This window comes from Bidens hawaiensis, unplaced genomic scaffold (genome assembly GCF_021521415.1).
Source record: "Bidens hawaiensis isolate Kalapana, Puna unplaced genomic scaffold, B.hawaiensis_p1.1 tig00002839_1, whole genome shotgun sequence".
Taxonomy (NCBI): domain Eukaryota; kingdom Viridiplantae; phylum Streptophyta; class Magnoliopsida; order Asterales; family Asteraceae; genus Bidens; species Bidens hawaiensis.
The window spans coordinates 912,900-940,878 of NW_027491153.1; the positions used below are offsets into that span (position 1 = coordinate 912,900).

Here is a 27,979-nt window from a genome sequence, read left to right on the forward strand (position 1 = left end):
AGGCTCAAGTATAAATCATTTAGTTTGAATAAGTATGCAATATCACCCTTAAAACGAAAGATGGAAAACGGGGTATGAAAAATACTCGCATTCAAGTATAAAACTTGATCGGTAAAATGATGAGTAATCGGAAGGATGAAGTTTAACGAGCAAAGTCTAGATGAAAGGGAGTCTTGTATTAGAAAGGTTGTTTTAGGAAAACTTTAAAAGTAAAAGATAAGAAATGCAAACAATTTAAGTTTAAGGTTTAAAATGTAACTGTATACGAAACTATAATACTAGCCCTTTAAAAATGTAAGTTTGCTCGAAACCGGGTTAAAGTATATAACCTTAATATTTACTCAACCTATGTTAAGTAATAAGGTGGGTAAAAATGCAGGAATGCAAGTCTCTTTATATTATAGATATTAAAACGGGTTTTAACGAGTGTTTTGGGTTGTTGGTCCGGGCTTTGATAATTGGTCAAACCCAAAGTCAACTTTCCAAAATAATGAATGTTATGAGATAACTCAATAAAATTTAATAAGACTTAACCAAGTATGTAGTTCTATTGTTTTAGAACTAACAACGTCCGTTAAGCGAGTGTTCGGATTTGTCGGTCCAAACTTTGTTATGAGATCAAGTTGGATCCAACATTTCCAAGTACTTAAGAAAATAATTAAAATCAGTTTATAAAGTATTTTTTAAGATATATACAAGTATTGATAGCTAAAGACACACTTGTGTGTCTTAAGCGAGTTAAAATCGGTTTAGTTCGGTTTGGTTCGGTTTCCATCTCATAATAAGTTCATGGATGGTTGCCACATGCCCAAATATCAAAGAACTTGTATAATATTTATAAATGAAGATACTTAAGTTTTACAACAAAAAAGTTAACAATAAAGTCTTTAAACGAAAGTTCGGCTTTCGGTTCGGATCTTGTTTCGGGTTAAGACCGAGGTAAGATTCTACAAACCCATAACCATAGAACTTATAAAAGTGATTTTAGAAAATTAAATCTAACAATAAGCATGTTTAAACAGTTATTTAACAAAACTAGTAAACAAAGTTCGGTTTACGGTTTAGAGCAATTTACGGTTAAACCGAGACTAGTCTCTACAAACCCATAACCATGGAACTTCATAAATATGATATACAAACTAAAATGAGCAGATTTTAAGCATGTTTAATATGTATAAACAAGTTATATAATTATATATATATCAAGGACTACGAAAGTCATCCATGTAGCCTTACCTTACGAGGCCCGGCACTCCACTGACCGAGACCGGAAAAGTGACCACCGAAGGTAACAAGGGGTGTATATATATATATATATATATATATATATATATATATATATTGTATAACAAGCTTCAAGTATTAATAAGAGCTAACAAGCTGATTAAAATGGAAGACTATGGTTAGTTTGACTTTGGAAAGTCAAACTGCCAAGAATTCATGAAGAACAACCTTAAGATCTTTCAATTTGAGAGATAATTTGGAGTATGAGCAGGTGTAAAATGAAGGAGATGGTCATGTATATATAGGGTAAGTTGAAATGGCCAAGTATAAAGAGTCTTGCATGAAAATGGGTTGGTTATGAGCACAAGAAAGCATAAAAAGCCAAAAAATAACAAGCTGGTGCAGACCTCCATTCGCGCGGCGCTAACATCTCAGGGTATGGATGTTAGCGCGGCGCTAAGGTTCCTGGTGGAAAATCCTAAACTTTCAAGATTGGCAGTTTTGGCCACTGGAGTTGTTTTAAAGCGTTTTAAGGCGTTTTAAGGACCGAAAAGGATGTTTTTGAGACCCAACAAGTGTAAAACAATATTATAACATAAAATCCATCATTTTGATTATATCATAAGTTTCGGTTTACAAAACAAGTCGGTTTACATGATAAACGAATACAAAAACGAATACAATTAAGACCCGTAATTGACGAATGTCACAATTTGTGCATTCCCTCACAAAGTGTCCAGTCTCATTGAAGTTGTAGCACCGAAGTTTATCCTTGTCAAACCCAATTCCATTACCATATGAATCTCTGAAGCTATTCTTTCCATACTTCTTCATGAAGTTAGAAGCTCGTAAACAGCCATGGCCATCTGATACTTGATGTCCATCTTTTTGAGATCCTTCTTGTTGATCTTGGGAATGTCTCCTTGTTGAAACGTAGGAGGTAGAAGCTTTCTTTTAAATAACTCCTCGTGGCTTGCCATAAAGGCATGAAACAATGCCACATTTGATTCATCAATATGAGAGGTTGAGTGGGATGGACTGCTTGTAGGTTTCTTGATTCCATGAGCCTTCAATACTTGTTCAACAGCTTTATCAACCACTTCTTGAAAGGAGTTTGAGCTGGACGGTGCTTGAATGCTTGCAGCAGTCTTGAATATAGAGTTTTGTGTCGGTTGAGTGGAAAACATCTTAACTCCATCAACTTGATGAATGGTGGGATGTGCTTAGCTAAGAAAAGTTGTGCTGACTCTAGACCCAGTTGAAATGCCAGGATGATTCAGAGAACTTATGTGTTTGCCCAATCTGAGTTTGTCATCCATTTCAAATGACTTGATGGTGGATGTCAAATCAGAAAGAGAAGTGGTTTGAAGGTTGGTTGTTTTCTTGATTGTGATTGCACTACTATTCCAGGTGTATGGCAAGGAGTTCAACAACTTGTCATTTATTTCAATTTGATCATAATCAATGCCCGTACTCTTCAACTTGATGATCAATGTTTCAAACATATGAATAAAATTTCCAATAGTTTCTCCTTGCACATGGTTGAACATATTGAATTCACCCTTCAACATGGCTTTCTTGTTGTTTCTCAATTCTACATTTCCTTCAAACTTGTTGACTAAGGCATCCCATAAGCCTTTAGCAGTGGTGTGTTCCCTCAAAGTTTGAGCAATTTCTAGTGAAAGGCACACACTTAGAACACCGTGGGCCTTTTGATCATCACTCAACATTTTTCTATCATCATCTTTATAGGCTAACACAGGCTTGGGAACTGGATCATTAGCTGTGTCAGTTGTAGGAACATGAGGACCAGTCTCAATAGCACTAAGAAGAGTGTAATAAGTTATTCTTATATAGTTCTTGAAACGCCATTTGAATTCGTCAAAGTTAGTATCCCATTTAAGCAGTTTGGGAGGTTTATTCGTTGTCCCGGCCTCATTCTCAAAGATTATAAAGCTTTTTATTTCTTCAGTTTCAGAAGCATCATGCAAAACAAGTCTATAGTCCAAATAGTTCACAAAATTGTTCTGTTAAAAGGTTTAAGTACTAACCAATCAAATCTGAAAGAATTCAAATCGAACCTTTATAAACAAATTGAATTGGATTGCAATCGGATCGAATTGGAGGTTTGAATCGAACCGAGTTTTGATAGCAATCGAATCGAATAGAAATTTGGTTCGATTGGTTTAAAAATTTCGATTCAAATGGTTTAGCAATTCGATTCAAATGGTTTGAATTCAATTCGAATGGTTGTTGATTCGATAAGATCTGGTTTTAAGGAAAGTACGGCTTGTACTTTAGCACGTCTTTTCACACTTTTCTACTTTTGGTAAGTCGATTGAAACCCCTTTAACACCTGTAGATCAAAGAATCACCCATTTTAAGGCTTTAACAGACCAAATTCTTGAACTTTAACAACTTTATCAACACAAGAACCCACAAACAACCGTTTCACAAACGGGAAGCTAAGAACACACTATTTTTAAGCTTGCAAACACACTTTTTATCAACAAGTGAACCCATAGACCCACTTAAACACTTGAAAACAAGTCTTCAACACACAAACAAGACAAAAATCCAAGGTTGTGACCCAAGATCCACAACTAGTAGAGCCAAAAGCTCGGATACCAATTGAAGGTCCCGTGGACATATCAAACAACAAACAACTAGTGTTCTTTGATTAATCTCACAACTAGCTAGCGGAAATCACTAGTTGAGAACCGAGATCTCGAATCTTTGTTTGGTTTGGTTATTTCCCGAAAAGGAAAGTTGAGAGGGAGAGAAAGGAGTAGGTGAGATGATAAGATTTGCAAAATGTTACGTTATGCATGAAGGCTTGGACCATTTATAGTGCAAGCTCCATGCACCATTCTAACATTATTCACAGCCCAATGGGCTTTTGTTTACATGGCCTCGGCCCAAAAATACAAGAAACAAACTGACAAGCTAACTAGTGTACAACGTTAATAGAACGAGTAAATACAAAAGACTAATATACAAAACATGGCCATACACATTCTAGGCCCCATAGCCGTAAACAACAACTATTTGATCGTTATAAACTTTTATTTCATACAACATGGTGATTCAACAACTTCTCAGAGGTGGTCTTGAATAAGGAATTAATTTGCCATGTTTAACTAATCGATCATCCATTAAGTTAATATTCTTCGTATGCATGCTAATCTTTCCTAAAAAGTGCTAATACAATTCATTATTCACGATTTATTAATTCTTGTTATATTCCGAGAAAAATAGTGCATATTTTGGTACTTACTCCTTTACAATATACACTCCTCTAATCTTCCCATTCACGTCTCATACGTTGATGATTCAGCTCCCCACAAACCTTGAAAAAGTGTAAAAGTCATTGCCAATGCTGGTCCCTCATAGCCACCCTCTAATAATCTAGCTTCACAGCTCACACGCCGATAATCCGACTCCTTCATAACCTACTTAAAAGTTAAAAGCATATTTATTATGTCCTTGTTTATTTGTATTTCTTTAAATTTTTGCACTGCATTTTTATTTTCTCCATGATCTCATCACAAATTTAGTGTGACAAGTTAACCCCGCATTTGGAATCTATAAATTATGAGTTTCATTTGGGGTCGATTATGCTGTTATCATAGATGCCGTTGCCGTAGATTTTTCCTTAAATATGATTACGTGTTATATTTATATCTTTATACATCCATATTTATATTTAAACATACCCAGTTTATACTAGATTTTCTATAACTTGTCTAGGTTTCTAATTTTTTTGGGAAAAAGAAATAAATTATCTCTAATTGCAAGATTGATAGGGTTTAATTTTTTTCTTTTTCAAAAACTGACTAGTAGTATTATTCATTTTATTTAGCCCTGTTCAATCGATAAAGCCCAAATAAAAGAGGTCCATCTTATTTTTCGTACCGTCAAAACTTTCTACGAATTAGGGTTTACCCTGCTTGTGTGTGTATATATATATATACATAGCTAGGGTTGTTTGTTTTCAGTTCATTTGACGGCCGCTTAGCCATGATCGGTGCTCCAATCCTAGTTCATGTTCTGCCGAGTCAGTGTGTGTACGTTTTTTTCGCCTCTTTTTATTAATTATCGATCTGATCTTCATTCTTATGCGTATATCCTGATTTATATTCTGACGATTGTTTTAATATGTGTGCTGAAGGGTGCTCACAGCATACGTTAATCATAACATGTTGATCGTTCATAGCAGGCACGCATCATATTTTTCAGGTAATTTTGTTAAAACATTCTTTCATTTTCATCATATATATTTTGTTCTTCATTTACTAACAGATCGAATGTAGATCTTAGGGTTTTAAAATGACAAATGTTAACCGCTGCAAATTAGAAAGCGAAGCAACGGAAGATGATGACGTTGAAGTTGTTGCAAGTTCTAGTAACGTGAGTGAGTTACACAAGACAGAACAAAGGGTAATGTTTTTGCATTTGTGAAGTAGTTTCATTTCAATAGTTTCTTATTGTTTTATTAAATTATTTATTGAATATGGTTATGCTTTTTAATTTGTGTTAGGGTTATGGATGGATGAAGGACGGGATGATATACCCGTTTCTAGACAACTTCGAAAGGTCTGCATGTAAATAATATTTAAGCTTATACCGTTAAAAGACTCTTTATAATTAACTAATTACTACACTACACTTGCAAGCCAGTTGATTTCCCTAAGGAAAAACATGTTTCTGGTCAGATTCCAGAATCTAGTCACCGTGGTCAGGCAATTAGTTACAGAAGCAGCAAACATGGAGGCAAATCGTGAACAAACTGCAGTGAAAACATAACAAGTTCACAAAGATCTAAGCAGGCGTGGTTAACCTAAAAGCCGTTGACAGATACTTTTTGGTCGGCAGGTGTGTCTTTTGCGGAGCTCTAGTGGTGCTGGTAGCAGTGCACACAAAGTTCACTCAGGGAGATCGGATGTTGGCTTTTGCATTGTGGTGCGCATTGAGGAAGAACACGAGGCAAGTGTTCAACAGTTCTGTGCAAAGATTGCATCAACCAAAAATCAATCTGTCAAGGTATGGATGCAGAACAAGAAGCGTTTTGTGGGTTGGGGTTTATTTGATTGGTGTATACTTCTTCGGTAATTGTAATCATTCAGTTTTTAATGTAAACATTCGTTTGGTTGTACATCTTTAATCTGTTATGTTTTTATTGATTTCACTTGCACATCTATTGATTTCACTTGCACATCTGTCTCGGTTTACATTTCAAGAGTAACTAGCACGAGAGTCCGTGCGTTGCAACAGGGAGGCAATGAGAATTCGGTTGTTAGGGTTGCAGTTCGTTATGTTCGTAACGTTACTTGTGTGTTGTGGCAGGACTTTTATCAGCATACATTAAATGTTTAAAATGTCGTTAGTCATGTTTGTCGTTTAAAGCCCCAATACACAACCCATCCAACAAATCATTTTATAAATAATGCAATCATGTAATAATTACAAGATATAACATAATGTAGTAACCAACCTAGTTTTTGTTGCTACAAATAATGTAATCTTTTTCCTTTTCTTGAAAAATCTAGTGAGCCAAATCGTTAGTGGCAGTTTTTGATTGTACCACCATTGAAATTTGACCTCCAAAGAAATGCGTGACGAAATTATCATAGTTTGCTTTTATATTGGTTAAACAACATTGGAGTCTGTCTAAAAAGCAATGCATGAATTCATGACATCTTCTATTTGATATCTCATAAATGATATGAGGAAAAATATGATAATCACATTAAGGATTATATACTGAAAATAGGTTGCAGATAACAGACGTTAACCAGGTAATATGGTTCAAGAAAGTTAAAATAAAAATAAAATAAAAAGCGGCACAAGTCAGATTGTCGACAAATTTCTAAAGAGAAACCCTTTTTGTATTTGGTGATAATGTGCAATGTGTTCGGCTAAAGCACAGATCAAAAAGAACTGTTTATGGCTATCTGCAAAGCCAAAATATAACATTCATAAGCAGTCAGTCATATGTTAGGAAATCCCAAAATAGACATAATTGTACCATAAAAAAAGGAAAACTGAAATAAATAGTAATGAAGGTGTAAAACACAAAATCACAAAGCGTTGGATGAATGCATTAATATAGACCCTGAACAAGTAGCACATAGTGAGTGAAGCACTGCATATCTGCATTGGAAAAACAAGTATTGCCCAAGTTTTCAAGCCCTGCAACCTGTAATTTTGTAACTTATACTGGCCAATTTTAAAGACTGCAAGACAAATTGTATATCACAAAACTTATTGTGACATCATACTGTTCTTTCCACGCCTTCCTGTCTTATCATAAGCGTACAATAAAATCATTACAAAAAAGTATATAAAAAAGACAATAATTTATAACTATTGTTTCTTCTTAAAAATATATATAAAAAGACTATAATCTATATTTACTCTTGCCTCAAACCAACGTTGTTATAGAACTAATTTAATTCTATAGATAAGTAATGCACATTAGAAGGCTTCCTTCAGATAGATGATTTTAAGCCGGTTTGACCAGTTCTGTGCGTTTGATCCGTAAAAGGCTTTTTACATAACCCAAATCAGTATGCATTGGATCAACGCGTATATGGATTTCATCAGAAATGGTAACTGATCTGGTGGTATGTCCTTTGCTAAGAAATAAAGGAAAAGAAAAGGATTTAAATATATGAAATAAAATTAGAGAATTTCAAGAAACTTTTACCTTTCTATTAACTTTGTAGGTCCTGTGACCGAATCTAACAACACTATTACTAGTTATCTTCGATCAATCTCTTCACTAGCTAGCGGAAATGATCACTAGTTAGGAGCGAGATCTCGGATCGTGTTTGAAGTTTGTTATTGCCGAAAGTAAGAAGAGAGAAGAGAGAGTTTGTGAGTTAGTAAGATAAGGTTTTGCAAAAGGTTAGTTTGTGTATGAGTTACACACTCTATATATAGTGTGTAACCTCATACACTTGCATTTCATTATTAACGGCCCATTGGGCTCAAATTCAAATGGTCTTGGGCCCAAACATACAAAAGAACAAGTCTAATAAGCTAACACGTACACAAGCGTAATACAAAATACAAATATGAAAGACTAATCATTTATGGGTCCTAGAATCTCCCTCTAGTCTTTTGGTATTTGTCTTGTTAGCTTATGTCTTCATTCGTATTCGGACTCATACTAAAACACCTCATGTTCATCAAATGGTTGTTTTTCAACAACTAGAAACGACAAACTTGTTGAACTTTCCCACGATGTTGTCGGTATTGTCCTTACGCACGTCCTCAACTATGCACAAAGGAGATCCATGTAGCTTAAGCAAATTTTCCTTTCCAAATCCTGATATCTCGTGTTCATCGAAGAATCTGAGGTGGTGCATGCTTTTGCAATGAATTATCACCTCACCCGTGTCGTTATCAAACTCCCAATAGATGAAGTCATATAGCGTAACACCCCGGCTAAAGCGGATTACGCCCGGGTGTGACGTACATATTGCTCAAAACACATGTGACAATATTAAGTGAAAATATTATCATTAATTGATTCAAACAACAAGTACACAAGTTTAGAAGTAAAACAAATACAAAGAAATACACATTTAGACAATTTATCCATTTATGTTGAATATCCTAAGTACTAATGTCCACGTCATGGCAGCATCCTCTAAATAAGGTACCTGTAGCACACACACACATATATACACACACACACACACACACAATAATGTCAACTAAATGAATAGTTGGTGAGTTCACACAAGTTTTGATGTAAGTACATAAAAATCATACAATTCCATGAACAAGTGTAAATGAGCAAGTAAGATCCTTTCCAACTGGGATTGTGCACCAGCGTACTCAGATAAGCGCAAGTAAGGTCCTTTCCAGTTGGAATTGTGCACCAACGTACTCCTATAATGAGGCATTTTTCACTCATAACAACAAATGTCTTGAGCACAGGGGGGGCGTATAATCATACTATATTGAAGTAATCCACGTGCAATTAATTTTGAGCAAATAACAAGTAAACACACAAGTTCATGTAGCTAATTATAGTTAGTAAATAATGAATAAACGAAATTGTAATTTGGATAGAATATATATGCTACCCCCAAAAGTAGTAAAAGAGTAAAAAGGGGTGTGAAAAACTCACCTTGAATTTGAAGACAGACTTGAAATAAAACCAATAGCGCATAAATGAAACAAAAAAAACTGAACTTCACGAACTAGAATTAAAAGTACAAAATAAAATATTAACTAACAACTTTCAAAAGTACATAAATCAAATTATCGAAAATTAGAAGTGTTGAATGTATATTTTATTATGAAGTTGGATATTATAATATTATTTTATACATTAACGAATTTTAACAAATTTATTAATTTAATATTAGTTTACATTGCAAGATTAATATCAATTTTGAATATTATAATGTTACGGAATTTTTATTGTTGTTGGTAAATCATATTTTGACCAAACGAATAAGTTAACGGATTTTAAAGTCTAACGAACGATAAATATATAAATGCTTTACGAGCCTTGATGAGTTTGAAAGTTTGTTTTAAAAACTAAGGTTATTTAACTTAACATAATTTATAATTTTTATAGATTTTAGTTTGGTTATTAAATAAAGGAAAATGATTTAAAAAATAAAAACAAGGAAAAACAGGCTGACCCGGGTTCAAACCCGGGTCCATGGGGCCAAACAAAGATAACTCAACCACTAGACCAACTTTTCTTTTGATAAAACAACCAAAAAAATAATTAAAATATAATAGTTCATGTTCATCATCATCCTTAGGAACCCTCAGTTTCAGTTATGTTAAACGGCCCCATGATTGATCAAAATAAGTTAGGGGTTTTGTTATAAGGCTAAAACCCATCAGTTTGCATATAAATATTACCTGTAACAACGTCGGATTGATGGTGAACGGCGAGGTGACTGGAATCGGATTTTAATGAAGAATTATGAGATTTAGAGTGTATATTAGATTAAAATGTTGTTGTGGACGATTGTAGATAAGGGATTAGAGATTATTTATAGTGTCAATTGATGCGTATAAAGTTAAATGCGAGTTATTACGACTTTTGTTAAAATCCGATGAGTCGGGATTAATTACGGGTTAATTAGGTTATTAAATGATGAAATTAATCACGCATTAATGTTTAGAATTAGTGGAGATGACGTTTGGATATATTAACGGATCGAAACGGAGCGTTTTTATGTGTTTTGAAGGTCGCTGGAGTTCCACCGCCGTCGCCGGAAAAACGTGAGGGAAATGGGGGGAGGCGCTGGTCTTTTATTAATACTATATATTTTGAATTATTTACACTTTAACCCCTGGACTTTCACATTTCTTTTAAATCAACATAAACTAGAGTTACCATTTGAACCTTGAACTTTAGAATGTTATAACAATGACATAGAAGTCTATAAGCTTCAACATTTTTCGTATTATGCTCGAATAGTTCAGAACTCGTTTAAGTAAAAATTTAAATGTCAGAGTCTTGTAAATTAAACGAAATGAATAGAAAACGATTGAATTATACTTGAATTATTGAGAATATTGTAGAGATAATAAACAAAAGATACGAATACATCGAGACACCAAAACTTGTCGGTTAACGAACATAATAGAAATGCATATGATGAAACTTGAAATATATATTTATATTTATACATACGTTTATAAATAAAAACCGAAAATTTAAAATGGTTCGGATTTTTGGTTTGAAAAGTAACGAAAGTTACAGTGTCACACCCCAACCTACAGCAGAAATGACGGGGCGTGAACTGATTGCTCACAGCTTTCAAAGGTTACTATCATGCAAGTTGATAAATGACAATATCTATTTAATTTATTTAAATGAAACAATTACATTTAAGTACATCAAGTATCAAGAAATTATAACAATGATTAATTAAGTTTGTATCCTAAAATGCATCTCTACGTGATCTTCATCTTGCTAAACAACCAAGCTGATAACCTGCAAATGCGTATAAAATATATTTTTTGTCAACAACACATGTTGAGTGAGTAAAACATCAGTTTAAGACACAACAGTAATCATATATAATTAATAAAGAAAGACGCAAACTGTTCCTGTTAGATAAACAGTTAAATCATAGCACATACACAAACAAACAACCATAAAGAAATGGCTAAACCGTTGCCTTGCCAATGGGCATTGGTTACCAAAATGAGATGTCAGTGAAACCATTGTCAATGATTCGGACTTTGGCCACTACGACGGTCGTTTGATCATACTAGACTGAGAATATGTTGGACCTCTCCGATTGCGGCTCAAATAAAGCAAGTAAGCAAATAGCAAGTTATGCATAAACTGATATACACACAAGGATTAAACAACTGCGGTTTTGAAAAGTAGATAATAGATAAATACATAAGATACGTATATGTCCCCAAAACGGTAAAAACACTACGTGAATATTGGCTTTTAGACACACACATGCTCTGGGCGGTTTGCCACACCTCGGTCTAAATGTATGGCTAAAAATCGCTTTCGCCACACATTTGTTATTCGTGTGACTAAAAACACACCTGTTAGAACCTTTAGCCACACAAATTAGATTTTTGTGGCAAAAAATCACACCTGCTGGAACATTTAGCCACACTTTTTCAATTCGTGTGACAAAAAACACACATGTTAGAACCTTTAGCCACATAAATTAGATTTTGTGGCAAAAAATCACACCTGCTGGAACATTTAGCCACACTTTTTCAATTCGTGTGACAAAAAACACACGATTTAGAACCTTTAGCCACATAAATTAGATTTTTGTGGCAAAAAATCACACCTGCTGGAACATTTAGCCACACTTTTTCAATTAGTGTGACAAAAAACACAGTTGTTCGAAACCGTTAGCCACACATTCATAAAAAATTGTGACTTTTACTTGCCACACTTAGTAAACTATGGCCAAATATGATCTACGCTCACAGTAGTTTGATAACAATGTGGTTAAAAACTAATACATATGGCCACACTTACGGGTATATGTGACCATAGAGTATTGTTTGTTAGCCACTTATAAGTTTTATATGTGGCTAAAAGTTAACGGTGACAGCAAACAAAATGTGTGACCGTTAGTAGTTAATGGCCACACTTTAATTGTTTCATATGTGGCTAAAAGCTTATACATGTGGTCACACTTAAGGGGTTTATGTGACCATAAAGCATTATTTTATAGCCAGATATAAATTTTTATGTATGGCTAAAAGCTAACAGTTACATTAAAACAAAAGTGTGACTATTGATAATTAATAGCCACATTCTAATTCTTTTGTGTGACCAACCAGACATCCACCCTTCAGTAACCAATCTGAACCCTAATCCATCACCTGCCGCTAATACTTTCATCACTCATTAACATCGATTGAAGCTCATCTTGGTTAGGTAGGTGAGTTATACTTTAATTTTGAGAAATTTGGGTGTTCAAGGGTTTGAATGTAAGTAATTAGGTCTTGGATTTAATCGATTAGTATTCGTTCTAATTTAAACAATCTTGATACAAGTTGCAAGTGACATTTTTGAATCTTTACTTTTTATCATTGTTGGATTTATATTTTCTAACGCGGGTTTTTAACATGATTAATTAGAACCCTAGTGATGTCATAAACATGTTAGGGTTTGAGTTTTGTTGAGAACAGTTGGCTGACAGATTCGTTCTCATTTATTGATTGGTCTGTAACTCGCTGTTAAATGATGATTATTGATCTATTTTTGATTTTAGGATATAGTATTCTGAGTCTAGTTTCCAGAAAGGTAAATTTTGTAATTTTTGGATGAGTATTGAATACCTTTTATGATTTTACAAAAACATATGTCAAAGCTGATTCGGGGAGTTATATTCTGGTCCATTTTTCGGACACCATAACTCCCTAATGACAAACCCAAACGGGTTGGTTCCACTTCTGGAACTTAGTATTATAAGTTTAAAAGATAACCCAATTGGTCTTACACAATTTGGTTTAATGAGTTGATAGAACCATTAAACTAGTTTTTGTTGCGCAATCTGCTGAACTCTTAGTACCTATCTGTAATGGTTGAATTATTGTGAGTTTTCTATGCTTGAGAAAAATATAATAAAAATTGTTTGAGAAACCTAATTCATATATCATACTGTGGTAAATTTTGTAGAATTTATCCTTAATCTTTTCTTTGTGAATAAAATCAGTTTGTACATGCTAGAATCTGTCTCGTGAACTGAATGATCATAAGTTAAGTTGTATGATGAATATTTGGTTGCTTTACCATGATATGATGTGTGGATACATGTTAGGACTTTCGGTACTGTTGACATTACTTATTATCACCAACGATTCGTCGGGTCAAGTTTGTGTTTGTGTGTGAGTTCATATGTGGGTCTTAGAGTCATGTGTTGTTGAACATACTCTCATAACTTAAAACACTTGTACCAGGTAATAGTTAACGAGTCAAATACATTCATTTAGTTTTGAGAAAACTCTGTTACACGTGACACCAGGTTTTGGATTGAAAACACGGACATACTTGCATACTAGTTTTGAAAACACTAAACGTTTGCCTATACTTGTTTTCTGGATTAAAAACACAAAACGTTTTGAAGTATTGGTTATGTAACCTGCTTAAATGGGCAAAAACGAGCTGAATTGTTGACTTTTTATTGCTGAATTGCTGCAAAATTGGTCAAAACGTGCTGAAACGAGCTGTTAAGTGCTGAAACGGACTGGAAAATCGATGAAATGAGCTGTTTAACATGATGTTTGCTGTAAAAACGAACTGTTACGTGCTGAAACAAACTGAAAACTTGCTGAAACGAGCTGTTTAACATGCTGTTTGCTGTTAAAACGAGCTGTTAAGTGCTGAAACGGACTGAAAAATTGCTAAAACGAGCTGTTTAGCATGTTGTTTGCTGTAAAAACGAGCTGTTAAGTGCTGAAATGGACTGAAAAATCGATAAAACGAGCTTTTTAACATGATGTTTGCTGTAAAAACGAGCTGTTACGTGCTGAAACAAACTGAAAACTTGCTGAAACGAGTTGTTTAACATGTTGTTTGCTGTTAAAACAAGTTGTTTAGTGCTGAAACAGAATGAAAAGTCGCTGAAACGAGCCGTTTAGCATGTTGTTTGCTGTAAAAACGAGCTGTTAAGTGCTGAAATGAGCTGTTAAGTGCTGAAACGGACTGAAAAATCGCTGAAACGAGCTGTTTAACATGATGTTTGATGTAAAAACAAGCTGTTACGTGCTGAAACGAACTGAAAACTTGCTGAAACGAGCTATTTAACATGCCGTTTGCTGTTAAAACGAGCTGTTAAGTGCTGAAACGGAATGAAAAATCGCTGAAACGAGTTGTTTAGCATGTTTTTTGCTGTAAAATGAGTTGTTAAGTGCTGAAACGAACTGGACTGGAACATGAATTTTAATGATAAAATTAAAACATTTCCTCCGTTGTCCTTGTTCAAAAAAAAAGACTCGAGACCCGTTTTGACCCGTTCCGACCTTGACCCATTTTGACCCGGACCCATTATGACCCGAACCTTTTGACCCTGACCCGTTCCGACCCAACCATAACAACCTTTTTTTTAGTTGACCCGTTCCAACCCTGACACATTTCGACCCTAGCCCGTTCCGACCCATAACCGATTTTGACCCAACCCAACCCATTTGCCACCCCTATGTTTAATGTATATCGACGGGTTAGGCGAGTTGTACCTCTTAAGACACAATTTAAAATTATATGCATAATGGGCCATTAGAGATTTCAAGGCCCAATATGGCCCATTAGGACATGTATGACTTGTATTTGTCTATTATGGTCTAACATGACTCCCTATAACACGATATAACCCTTAAATATCTAATGTTACATATCACATGTCATAATAGGCCACTAAGAGATTACAAGCACTAATATGGCCATTAGAGCGACTATGACATGAAAAAGGCTATAATGGGCCACTAACACCAACAAGGCCCAATAAGACCTATTGATGAAAGTATCACATGTTGTCGGCCATTAACATCTAACTATGACTAATGACATTCCTATACAACCTTCTTAGAGCCACTATGATGTGATAAAGGCTATAATGGGCCACAAACACTAGTTAAGGTCCAATAAGGCCCATTGATGAAAGCATGACATATTATTGGGCTTTAACTAAACTATGACTCACTAAACTCATATTCAACCCTTTTAGAGCAACTATGATATGATAGAGACTACAATGGGTCACTAACAACAATCAAGGCCCAAGACGGCCCATTAATGCAAAGTGTGACATGCTACTGGGCGTTAACACCAACTATCAGTCACTACACTCTTATACAACCTGTTAAATTAACTATGACATGATATAGATATATTGGGCCATTAACAACAATCAAGGCCCAATATGTTCCATTAATAAAAGTATAATTTGTTATTGGGCGTTGACACATGACTATGGCTCACTACACTCATATACAACCTCCTTGTAGCGACTATGACATGATAGGTGATATAACGGGCCACTAATACCAATCAACTCCATTTGATGAGACCAACTATGACTCACTACACTCCTATACAACCTGTTAACGTAACTATGACATGATAGACCCATACTGGCCATTAACAACAATCAAGGTCCAATAAGGCCCACTGATGAAAGTATGACATATTATTAGGCGTAACCAAACCATGACTCACTAAACTCATATTCAACCCTTTTAAAGCAACTATGATATGATAGAGACTAAAATAGGTCACTAACAACAATCAAGGCCCAAGACGGCCCATTAATGCAAAGTATGACGACCAACTATGACTCACTACACTCCTATACAACCTGTTAACGTAACTATGACATGATAGAGACGATATTGGTCATTAACAACAATCAAGGCCCAATATGGCCCATTAATAAAAGTATGACATGTTATCGGGCGTTGACACATGCCTATGTCTCACTACAATCATATACAACCCTCTTGTAGCAACGGGGACATGATAGATGCTATAATGACCACTAATACCAATCAAGGCCCATTGATGAATGTATAACATGTTGGGCCATTGACACAAATCAAGGCCAAATAAGGTCTATTGACGAAAGTATGGTGTGTTTCAGGCGTTAACACCTAACCATGACTAATGACAGTCCTATACAACTCTTTTAGAGCAATTGTGACATGATAGATGTTATAACGGGACACTAACACCGATCAAGAACTAGTATGACCCACTAATAAAAGTATGGTTTATTGGGGGTTAACACTGATTACTACACTCTTATACAACTCTTTTAGAACAACTATAAATTTCACTTGTATTTATTTTATATGTTTTTATATTTAAAATGCAATTTTTTTATATTATATAAGTTTTAATTAGTTGTTATATATATATATATATATATATATATACACTAACAACTCTTTATTTTAATTATTAAAAATAAATTAAATTCATATTTAGTTCATATTAATTTCACTTCTCTCAAAATTTCTAATTAAATTCAACCCCCTCTTTTCTTCAAAAAATTTTGAATTACCCTCCTATTCTTAAATTTAATTTGACCACATATTTAACCTACCTTTTTTTTCTTTCTCTTCATTCCTTCTTATTATTATTCTTCTTCATCTCTTTACACCCACCATAATCCTCAATCATTAATTCTCTAACTCACTCAATTTTTAACCAAATCCTTTTATTCCGGGCTCTAATCTAATTATTTTTGCGAGAGGAATTCACGTGTGGTGTCGGTTTTCATCAATTCTATCTCGTTTTTTGCCGGATTCGTGTTGAGTGTGAAGAACCCTAAGAACCAAGTTTGGGTATTTTCAATTTTAAGTGTTATTTCTTGTAATTGAAGCTTAGTACATCTTCTTTCATCGCTAAAAAGGTATATATTTCACTTGTTTGATGACAACAGTTTGCTGACAGATTGGTTTTCGTTTATTTATTGGTATGTAACTTGATGTTAAACGATGATTACTGAATGATTTTTGATTCTAGGATATAGCACTATGAGTCTAGTTTCCAGAAAGGTAAAGTTTGTAATTTTTGGACACATTTTGAATAGTTTTTATGATTTTACAAAAACACTGGTCAAAGCTGATTCGGGGAGTTATATTTTGGTCTGTCTTTCCGGCACCATAACTCCCTAATGACAAAACCAAACGGGTTGTTTCCAGTTCTAAAATTTAGTATTATGATTTTTGAAGACAACCCAATTGGTCTTTCACAATTTAGATTAATGAGTCGATAGAACCATTAAACAAGTGTTTGTTGTGCAATCTGCTGAACTGTTGGTACATATCTTTAATGGTTGAATTATTGTGAGTTTTGTATGTATGAGAAAAATATTATAAATTTTTTTTGAGAAACCTAATTCATATATTCTACTGTGGTAAATTTTGTAGAATTTATACTTAATCTTTTCTTAGTGAATAAAATCAATTTGTACATGCTATAATCTGTCATGTGAACTAAGTGATCATAAGTTAAGTTGTATGATGAATGTTTGGTTGATTTGCCATGATACGATGTGTGAATACATGTTAGGACTTTTTAGTACAGTTGACATTGATTATTATCACCAACAAGTCGTCGATTCAAGTTTTTTTTTGTGTATACATTATGTCTAATGTGATTGTGCGTGATAGTCGTCGTGCTTTGAGGTTTCGCCTCACATTAACCCTTTACTAGTTATGATGCTAATATTTTAACAATTTTAGGTTCAAAAAGTTAGAGCCGAAATGGAAAAGGATGAAAAGAAGTCAAGAAACGAGTTGGAAGAACGAGCGCAACGAATGAAATAAATGGAGAAAGAACTTAAGGAAGACGAAGAAAGGAGGCAAAAACAATTTTATTAGTTTATGAGAAAGTTTGAGGTCGGTAGTAATTAGTAGTAGTTTCAAATATTTTGAATTCATAACTTATTAGTGAAGGTTTGTTAATGTAAACTTGTTTTGAATTTATGTTATTGTGTTTGTTAAACTTATGAAATAGCCACATTTATCTATGTGTGATCAAAAGTATGATAATAGCCACACTTTATATTACAAAAGCATTATGTATGACAAACGGTAAAACAATGGCCACACCACAAACTACAAAAGAGTGTTTGACTGACAAGTTCACATTTTTAGCCACATTGACAATAACCTCCAGTGTCTATATGATATGATTAGCCACAAAATACCTCACTATGTGTGACGATAATTTTGACAATAGCCACACTTTAAATTACAAAAAGCATTATGTGTGACAAACGGTAAGACAATAGCCACACTATAATCTACAAAGGAGTGTTTGGGTGGCAAGCAAATTTTTTAGCCACTTTTAATGTAATTTCTAGTGTCTGTATGATATAATTAGCCACTCTATTTTTAATTTAAGTGGCCATTTCTTTGCTATATCCACACGGTATAGGTCACAATGCAAACTTAACACAACCCTATTGGCCACATTATTATAAAATTCATGTGGCTGAAACATGAATTCATGTGGCTGTATATGTGCAATGGTCACTCATAGTAATAGTCATGTGGCCATTTTCTACCGTTTAGCCACACTTATTGGAGAGGATTCTTGATGGCCAGCAACTAATGCTTGTAACCTTTAGCCACACTTATCACTACATAAGGCCACTAAAAACTGTGTGTGGCCATATCATACCCACGGTGTCGCGACCTTTGGACACATATGACTTGAACCAAATGTGTGTGGCTAAAGGCCTATGGCCACACTTTTTTCATGTGGCCGAAGGTCAATTTTCACGTAGTGAAATAAGTAAAAGGGGAGTGATTACTCACCTGCTCGGATGAACGAAATATAAGTGATGATGTGAGAGAGAGATGAACCCTTCGGGATATACCGTCAAGAATTCCTAGTTAAATAAAATAATATTAAATTAATTATAAGAGATATAACATGATTTGATGAATTAAGATTTCGATGCGAATTGAATTATGTTTTGTGATTAAAATGATTATTGATTGAATAGTTTATTTTCTATATGGATTATTATTGTGAGGATTAATATTATCGATTATCATTTTAGAAACATCACTCTTTATTATTTACAAAATCACCAAAAACTAAAAGTAATATGTGTAAAATACTTAAACAAATTTAAAGAATTAATATTTAAGATATGCTTAAAATAATAATATCTAAATAGAAAAAATTTGATTGGTTTAATAAAAAATTTAAGAACATTTAGGAACTCTTAACAACCAAACATTTTTAAAAAAAAATTTATATTAATACTATTTAAGAGTATTATTACATATTTTCTATATAAATTTTTGATTACATGTATTAATCACAAGTTTGCATATGTGCAAAATTTATGTACTTATAAATTTAAATATGTATTAAAAAACATAGATATGTATAAAAACTAATTTTCAAATTTGTAATCATAAATATAGATATGTATAAAAATAATTCCTTATTAGTTCTCTAGTTCTCTCTTTAAGAGGAGTTCTCTCTAGATCCCACTCCTATATGTATATTTATAGATATATATATACACACACATATATAATAATAATAATAATTTTGGATTTTTTTTAAATTTTAAACGGTCATGTGACCGTTGAAAATGAGGAGGTCCCACCAAAATTATCCAAGTGCACCGGTCGTCTGTCACACCCTAACCTAAGGCAGAAACGCCGCGACACGAGCTGATTGTTCACAGCTCTCAAGGTATACTATCACGCACAAATTTAAAAGTGGTAATATCTATTAATTTAAATTAAATATTCAAATAAATCCAAACAATGTCAAATAATAAATTACAATCATTAGAGGTGTACACGGACCGGACGGACACGGACAAGCTTGTCCGTGTCGTCTGTTAAGTATTTGACGGACAAACGAACGGTTCACGAACACTCAACCAATCGAAAATTCATGTTCTTGTCCGTCCATTAAGAAATTGAGTTTGTTCGTGTCCGTCCATCAATATTGTAAACGGACGTTAACGGACACTAATGGACAAACAGACGCTACTAGACTCTGATGGACAAATAAACACATGAAAATTAATGGACAAACGAACATATGAACATTAAAGGACACTAATGAACAACATACACTAATATGTCATTAACAACGAACGGACATACACAAACCTAACCGGGCGTACGTAATCAAACGGACGTTCACGGACACTATTAAACGGACCTGGCCTTTGTCCGTTTTCATCCATTAAGATTATCGAACGAAATTTTTTTCCATGTCCAGTTCGTTTATTAAAAGACAAACCTAAACGAACATCTTGCCGAACAGACGACCTCGCTGGACGTCCGGTTTGCTTACATTCCTAACAATCATTAAATCAAAAACAATTAATTAGACAAATTTAAGTGTAGAAAAATTGGTGTCTTGATAACGTTCTTCTAACTTAAAGCAACATTTAAATCTCCACCAACCTTGCAATCAATTCAATCTAAAACCTACATATGCGTATAAAATAGATATATTTGGTCAACAATAGGTTGAGTGAGTGAAACACCAGTTAATTCAATTTAATATAATATGAGAAAAATGAGAAAATTGTCCTTTTAAGATATACAATCAAGCCATAGCATGTAAATATTTCAAACAGATAATAATGTGTGGGCTAAACCGTAGCCATGCGAACCAGGCATTGGTTACCATGGGTGAGCAATTGAGTTGTCGATGAAACCATTGTCATGTGATTGGACGCCGACCACTACGACATGATGTGATTATAATGATGGACCGCTCCGAATGCGTTCAAATAAACAAGTAATAAATAGCAATTTAGACAATTAATTGATAACACACAAGGTTAACAGTTGCTAATGTAAATACTAATAATATGTAAATAATATAAATACGTATGTGTCCCCAAAAGTTTGAAAAACAAGTAAAAGAAGGTGATTAATTACTCACCTTAGCATATAAGCAAAAGTATGCGAATAATAAATATTATATGTTATGCTCGCCGAGAATTAGCCCAGACAAATTCTAAGCAAGAGTAAATATCGTAGAACAATACGATTTAATAAATGGACTAAAGAAATCTTGAGATATGAACGAGTATTGTGTGTTTAAAATAATTTAATTAAATTTTATTTTATAAATGTTAGTAAAACATATATAACTAAAACAAACATAATCATTTTCAATTATAAGTATTATAGTTGCAATAAATAATATAAATATATGTTTATATCAATATTTGACCAACAATTATTTAAAATAATAAGATATATTTTTATATTTTAATCATGTATTTTAAACCAAGTCCTTATTAAATCTTTATTAATTAAACCTTTTTAATGCATATTATATACACACACATATACGCATAGGTTTTAATAAGGGTTCGGAAAAACGACTAGTTAATATGTCGTTTTTATTAAATATTAGTTAGATAGTATATCTATAATATTTATAAAGTAATTTAATTGTCTAAAGTTATTGTTATGATAACCAAATAATTTTCCAAAAATTAAAAGGTGCAAAACGGGTCTGAGGGGCTCGAGCCCCTGCCCTTTAGCCTCTCCAGCCCCTCAAGACTTAAACGCCCACACCCCAAGCCAGTTGAGCAGGGTGTCAGTTAGTTTACATTGCAGAAATAATAACATTAAACACACAGACATAAACCCAAATAATATTATGAACCCTATAATCGTCAATCAGCCAAAAACACTTAATGTTTGGCCGATTGTTTATAGGGTTATTGATCCAGACATCAAAATGCACAGACTAATGTAATCAATTACCTTTATTGATGTTTAATTGCAGGTTAATTAGAACGCTGAACGGCCGGCCAAGACGTGACTTAGAACAGGTACAAGCAAGCTGTATTAATCTAATTAATATTGGGGTTTAATTGGCAATGTGAAAAGGATGATGCAGACCAAAATAATTGATTTATGGTTTACTTGATAGGTATAATCCTGATTTAGGTTAAGAAGATTAGGTTATAATGTTAATACGTATCAATACGATATAGATTTCGTAATTAACAATGTCGGTGAAGCCGAATATGGCATGAGGAGTAATAAGCACAAATCAATTCCAAGATTACGACAAGAATTATGGTTCAAGGCATGATCCGGATACGGCTTGATTAAGGGTATGGGTTAGGTTATCAGGTAAACGGGTTGAATAAGTATTAATATTACAGATGTTGCAATTTAGTCCTTCAACTATAGAGATGGAGACAAAGTGGGGTTAAAGTATGGTTAAGGCTTAAAAATGTATATATTTGATCTTTGTTTTGTTTAATTACATAAATATAATAACCAAATAATAATAGCTCGATAGACGCGATATTTTATTGATAAAACTCCCCGAACATAGAAATGGGTCGGGTAACAAATACCAAATAAGAAATGGAAATCCGAATTGTTACATCGTTCCCCCTGGCGGTGTTACGCCGTCTGCGCCCCTTCGCCACCCATTTAGGCGCCCATAGCGCTGAGCCTAACAATGGAAAAGGTAGACTTTAAAGTTTAAAAGTGGGACAATGAGAGTAAGCATACTTCATTAAGTAAATGTCAAAATCATAACAATGTTGGTCAACTTGAAAAATCATTGTCGGTTTTGTGATTCATATGTTATTTTTTATTACCATGCAACCTTAATTGAATAGTATGACTGTTTGTAATGATTAAATGCTTATGGCTCATTATGTAATTGGTTTGTGTGATCAAAAGAAAAACATTTAATAAATTAACAAATACGATGTAATGGCTTGATTTTATGCTTTCAAAGGCCTTAGAGGATAATCTAGTAGGTACATGTTTAATGGTAAAAAGAGTTGTGCTAGCCCTATATTATGTCCTAAATTCGCCACTGATGTTAATTATTAGCCATAACCCTATGCTATTGACGACTGTCGTTCGAGTCGTGCAAAAACCTAAATAACCTAAGTAGATAGGGTAAATAAGGTATCGTATCTACCAGGAGTATGTGGTCAATGTAATTGTGTAATAGAATTCTAATATTATGAAGTAACAGAATTTAGTGCTGATCACACAAGCAAATAAGTTGGTTTAAATATTGATTAAGCAAATTTACGAATTCAAGCAATTAACAAAGAAGACTTATCCCCGGGGTTCAAGAATGCAGTAAATAGTTTCTCATGCAACCTAACAGATTTATTATCACAGACTGACTAAAGACTGATTAACGAGTTAAATCTTAGGCACCAACAATTGCTAACACACGGCACTGGTTATCAAACGGTCTCTGCCAGTGTGACTCAACTAAGAGCAATTGTGTGCTTCGTTGTATTCAAACTAGTTAAACAACCTTATGAGCAATTACTATAGCAACCGATAAACTAATCATTCTGATCAACGTAAACCTAAACTGATTGAATGCACAACAATGCTAAATGTCAATACTCATAGATCAATCAAAGACAATTACAAATAGTATGTTCTTGGTTACAATCAAAACTGAAATAAATACAAACTTTACATCCCTGGAATGAATTGGAGAGATTAGTAGAGCCTCGACATCATGGAATCGTCAATAATGATGAAATGGAACATGTATATGGTCTCGACACGGTCTAGAATGATGGAATCTCCTTCTCCAATCTCTGGAAATCGCCTTCGTTGATAAAAACGGAGTTAAGGTCGAGAATGGTGAAAATAACAATAAAGCCCTAACTTTCCCATCCGCACCCCCATCGCGATACGCGATGGGTCTCTAAGCATGCCCATCGCGTATCGTGATGGGATATGTCACCGGCAACAATCTTTAATCTTTCTCGTAATGCATGCTGGATGTCCCGGGTCTTCATCCCGTGCCTCAACAGGTCCAAACTGAGTACTTTAACGCTCATGAATTGAAATACAATAAACGCGTATGAAGTATTAAAATTCCTACAATAAACGATTAAAACTAAGAAATAAACAAACTAAACTATATACAAGTTAACCAACCATCAGCTATAGCATCTTAAAACTTCACTTTTTATTAAGCATTCTAGGTCTCATAACCGTAAATAACAACTATTTGATCGTTATAAACTTGTATTCCGTACATGGTATTGGATAAGAATTAATATGTCATGTTGAACTAATCGATCATCAACTAAGTCAATATTCTTCGTACGCGCATGCTACTCTTTCCTAAAAAGTGTACACCTTAATTTCATTATTTATGATTTACTAACTCTTTGTTATATTCTAGAAAAATAGTGTATATTGTGGTACCGACTCCTTCACAATATACACTCCCGTAATTTAGCCCTTCGCACCTCACACGTTGATAATTCAGCTCCCCACAACCTTAAAAAAGTGTAAAAGTCATTGTCAATCATGGTTCCTAGCTTGTAGCCACCCTCTCATAATCTAGCTTCACAGCTCACAAACCCATAATTCGGCTTCTTCACAACTCACACGCAAATAATACAACTATGGTAACAACTCCCACACCCATAATCCGGATCCTTCACAGCTCACAAGCCGATAATCCGGCTCCCCCATAACCCACTTTAAAGTTAAAGCATATTTATTATGTCCTTGTTTATTTGTATTTCTTTGAATTTTTGCACCAGATTCTAAATTTCTCCATGATCTCATCACAAATTTAGTGTGATAAGTTAACCCAACATTTTCTCCATGATTTTCGATCTTTGACAAGGTAGAAGGAAACAATTTATGAGGCTCTTTCAGTAGTATTTGAAGATATCAGGTAAAGAAGATAGCTTTCATCATGTCAGAAATATATTTTTTTATTTTGTTTTTGCTTCAATTATCTTAAGCATGGATTAAAGAAATTTAGGATTTCACATTGATTCTATTGGCGTTTATATATGTTGTAGTGAATTTATGAAAAACTGAAGAATGTCACAGGATTGATTTTTTCCCAAACTATATTGGAAATCATATATTTTCAATATTTATATTCTCATATCTTGTTCCCTACATTTCCTTGATTTAAGGAAATGACTTAGTTTCCTATTCTTTTCTTTGGCTGTATATGTATTTAATCAAACAATTAATAATTTAATAAAATATTAACCTTTTGGTGTATGGTATCATAGCTATATCGATCCCAAACCTAAACAAAATCCTAACGGGTTGTTTCAATGGTCGGAGACAAACCTCCATAAACCAAAAATGATGGAGAGGCCATCGATCATACCTCTCCCCTTAACTTACACTCTTCCGACTACCCTAGATAACTTCACGTAAAACGAGTTAATTACCGACACAAACTATAGTGATTGGGCTGCTGAGATGATGAATTTCTTGTTCGCGAAAAACATGATTGGATTCATCAATGGCTCATTAAAGAAACTAAAAACAAATTCTGCTCAATATATGCCCTACATGCGTTGTGACGCAATGATTAAGGATTGGCTACAATGGAGAAGGAGATCCGTGGCAGTGTGAAATATGCCAAAACGGCAACCGAAATCCGGAGCGATTTGCAAGAGAGTTTTGGAAAGGAGAGTGCACCCAAGGCGTATGAGTTAAAACGATCCTTAGCCACCACTCAACAATAAGGGTTAATTGTTTCCGCCTATTTCACAAAGCTGCTAAGTTTGTGGGATGATGGAATAGGTTTTGGCGACCCCGTATTGCTCATGCAATGTGTGGGCTTGAAAAGATAATTGAATAACTAAAAGACAAAGAGAGGGCCTATGAGTTTATGTTGGGACAAATGATCATTTATTAAAACACAAATGTTATCCATATCAACGTTGGTCAACTTCGAAAAAGCATTGTCGGTTTTGGCTCATTATGTAATTGGTTTGTGTGGTCAAAAGAAAAACATTTGATAAATTAACAAAGACGATGTAATAGCTCGATTTCATCCTTTCAAATATGGAGACGATAAATCAATTAGGTACATGTCTAACGGTAAAAAGAGTTGTGCTAGCCCTAAATTATATCCTAAATCCGCCACTTATGTTAATTACTAGCCGTAAACCTATGCTATATCAATCGTACAACTTCACTTTTTATTAATCATTCTAGGTCTCATAGCCGTGAATAACAATTATTTGATCATTATAAACTTTTATTTCGTACAACATGTTGATTCAACAACTTCTCTGTGAGGTGGTTTTGAATAATGAATTAATGTGTCATGTTTAACTAATCGATCATCAATTAAGTAAATATTCTCCGTGTGTGTATGCTAATCTTTCCTAAAATGTGCACAACATAATTTCATTATTCATGATTTACTAAATCTTTGTTATATTCTAGGGAAAATTGTGTATGTTGTGGTACTGACTCCTTCACAATGTACACTCTCGTAATCTTGCCCTTCACACCTCACACGTTGATAATTCAGCTCCCCACAGTCATTGCCAATCCCGATCCCTCATAGCCACCCTCTAATAATATAGCTTCACAACTCACACACCGATAATTCAGCTCCTTCACAGCTCACACGTAGCTCCGTTAACAACGCCCACACCCATAATCCGACTCCTCCATAACCCACTTAAAAGTTAAAACATATTTATTACATCCTTGTTTATTTGTTTTTCTTTGAACTTTTGCACTACATTTTAATTTTCTCCATGATCTCATCATAAATTTAGTGTGACAAGTTAAGCCCTTGTATTTGGAATCTATAAAATATGAGTTTTATTTGGGTTGATTTTGTCGTTATCATAGATGCCGTTATCATAGATTTTACCTTAAATACGGGTACGTGTTATATTAATATCATAATATATCCATATTTATATTTAACATATCCCGTTTATACTAGATTTTCTATAAGTTGGACTAGGTTTCTAATTGTTTTGGAAAAAATAATAAATTATCTACAATTGCAAGATTACTAGTGTTTTATTTTTGGTTAAAACTGACTAGTAGTATTATTCATTCTATTTAGCCCTGCTGAATCGATAAAGCCCAAATAAAAAAGTCCATTATATTTTTCGTACAGTTTAAACTTCCTAAGAATTAGGGTTTACCCTGGTGTGCGTGTATATATATACACACACATAGCTAGGGTTGTTCATATTCAATTTCAATTCATTTGACGGCCGCTTAGCCATGATCGGTGCTCCAATCCTAATTCATATTCTGACTATTCTGTGTGTGTACGTTTGTTTCGTCTCTGTTCTATAATTATCGATATGATCTGATCTTTTGTATGCGTATATCCTAATTCATGTTCTGACGATTGCTTTAATTTGTGTGTTGAAGGGTTCTCGCACTATACGTTAATAATCATTTTCATAACATGTTGATTGTTCATAGCAGGCACGCATCACATCTTTCAGGTAATTTTGTTAAAACATTCTTTAATTTTCATCATATTTTGTTCTTCATTTACTAACAGATCGAATGTCTTAGGGTTGCAAGACGAAGTTGACAGCGAAGCGACGGTAGATGATGTTCTTTCCGATGTTGAAGCTGTTGCAAGCCCTGGAACGTGGGTGAGTTGAGTGGTTTAGTTACACAAGAGAGAACAAAGGGTAATGTTTTTGCGCATCTGTGATACATTTCAATAGTTTCCTATTGTTTTATTAACATATTTATTGAATATGGTTATGTTGTTTAATTTGTGTTAGCTAGGAATTTGGATGGGATGATGTTTTTAGACCACTTGGAAAGGTGTGTATCTATATGCTTATACTGCTACACACTTGGCTTATATAAGTGTTGTGTTATAAATGATAAATGATATGTTAATAGTCTGTTTAATTTACTAATTTTATTTGTTCAGTTTTCTCGGACAAACTCAGTTACACGGCAGCAGCAAACCAGATGATTTTCGTAAGGCAATGCGTGAGGC

At 34.0% G+C, this 27,979-nt stretch overlaps 1 long non-coding RNA gene across 1 annotated transcript; it reads left to right on the forward strand.

The window, feature by feature from the left end:
• Window positions 1–5,229: 5,229 nt before the first annotated feature.
• On the forward strand, window positions 5,230–27,672 carry LOC143621333 (uncharacterized). Its single transcript, XR_013151493.1, has 3 exons — window positions 5,230–5,291; window positions 27,388–27,464; window positions 27,538–27,672. It is a non-coding gene; the product is annotated as an uncharacterized LOC143621333 (long non-coding RNA).
• The last annotated feature ends 307 nt before the right edge of the window (window positions 27,673–27,979 follow it).